This window comes from Mandrillus leucophaeus, unplaced genomic scaffold (genome assembly GCF_000951045.1).
Source record: "Mandrillus leucophaeus isolate KB7577 unplaced genomic scaffold, Mleu.le_1.0 Scaffold1049, whole genome shotgun sequence".
NCBI lineage: Eukaryota > Metazoa > Chordata > Mammalia > Primates > Cercopithecidae > Mandrillus > Mandrillus leucophaeus.
Genome location: NW_012098643.1, coordinates 131,942 through 133,917, shown reverse-complemented (window position 1 = coordinate 133,917; position 1,976 = coordinate 131,942).

Sequence of the window (1,976 nt, the reverse complement as noted above, 5' to 3'; positions counted from 1 at the left end):
CAAAACTGGTAAGAAATGATGAAAAAATTAGACTGGCCTTAGGTTAAAAATTACTATGAAATAATAGCATCAATATGCAAGTTATAAATTATTTTAATATAGATTGATTAAAATATGTATTATAACAGCAATTAAACATGTTATGATTTATCAACTAAGAATGGTCTTAGTTATTTCTAGCAGCACTACCTACAATAGCCAAGATATGGAATCAAATAAAGACACAGACTATTCTTAGTTGACAAATAATAACATGTTTAATTGCTATAGTCTACATAAGAACTGATGTCTGCTAATGGAAAATATTCTGGATAAATACTTTTCCTATTCTCAAAAGACATTTATACATGACTTTAATCAACCCTTATGTGGTAACTCTTCCTCTGTAGGGCAGAAGCTCTCAAAAATAGAAATATCTGAAGATTGTAGGAACATTTGAGCACTGAAGAGATATTCTTTAGTGTACTTTAATTGCTTCTGCAGACTAGGCAGCTCAAAGTAGAGTCCATAGGAGAGATATCATTGAATATTCCCTGTGCCAGGCAGATACCGCAGAACCCTCAGCCTCCAGAGTAAACCCCCGGAATTCTTCCCTATCCGTTTCACTCCTTCACTCATTCCTGTCTGTCCACTCTGACCTCCATACACACTGGGCATGCTTCTGTCTTCAGGTGGTGGTGGTGGTGGTGGTGGTGATGGTGGTGGTGGTGGTGGTGGTGGTGGTGGTTTGAGACGGAGTCTCGCTCTGTCGCCCAGGCTGGAGTGCAGTGGCGCAATCTCGGCTCACTGCAAGCTCCGCCTCCAGGGTTCATGCCATTCTCCTGCCTCAGCCTCCCGAGTAACTGGGACTACAGGCGCCAGCCACCCCAGGCTAATTTTTTGTATTTTTAGTAGAGACGGGGCTTCACTGTGTTAGCGAGGATGGTCTCAATCTCCTGACCTCGTGATCCTCCCGCCTCGGCCTCCCAAAGTGCTGGGATTACTGGTGTGAACCACCGCGCCCGGCTGTCTTCAGGTTGTTTTATTAGAAATTCTCTTTGCCTAACTATTTATTTTTCCTGACATCCATATGTCTCAACTCCCTCACCTCCTTTCTCTGCCAAAATGTCAGCTTCTCAATGAGGACTAAGTTGGCAGTACATTCAAGTCATAACAACCCAGTCCACCCATTCTCATTCTTGCAGTTACTCACACTGCTTTACTTTCCTTAGCAGTAATACATATTTTTTGCTTTATAATTCTATGTATTATTTATTGCTGTTCAACCTCCAATCATTACCAGTAGCATGTAAGCTCCAGGAGGAAAAGGAATGTCATTTTTCTTCACTCATGTGTTCCAGTTAGTGGGACACTGTGGGTGTGCAGAAAATTTTATGAATGAACACATAAAAGAGTGAGCTTCACTGACCTAAAATTAAAGAATTCTCTAATTGTCCAGTTGCTACAGTCATTCAAACTGCCAGGTGAAGCGGGACCTCCAATCTTAAGCCTTTGCCCCAGTGTAGCAACACAACTGCCTGATCCGTTTAGGAATTCCAGAGGGTTTTTGTGTTAGGTGGGAAATCACAGCCCAGCCTAGTATAGGCTATTCCACTTCTTTATGACTTGGGCTGCCTGACCGTATAACTGGATATTCTTCATAGCTACCACTCTTAAAATTAGATTCTAGGTCCGTATTAGAGAAGCCAAGTAAGTCAGAACTTGGTATTCATGTCTTTTTTTAATTTTTTGTTTGTTTGTTTGTTTGTTTGCTTTTTGAGACCAAGTTTTGCTCTGTCACTCAGACTGGAGTGCAGTGGCATGATCTCCGCTCACTGCAACCTCCACCTCCAGGGCTCCCACCTCAGCCTCCCAAGTAGGCTGAGATTACAAGCATGTGCCACCACACCCAACTAATTTTTGTATTTTTAGTAAAGATGCAGTTCCACCATGTTGCCCAGGCTGGTCTCAAGCTCCTGGCCTCAAGTGATCCACTT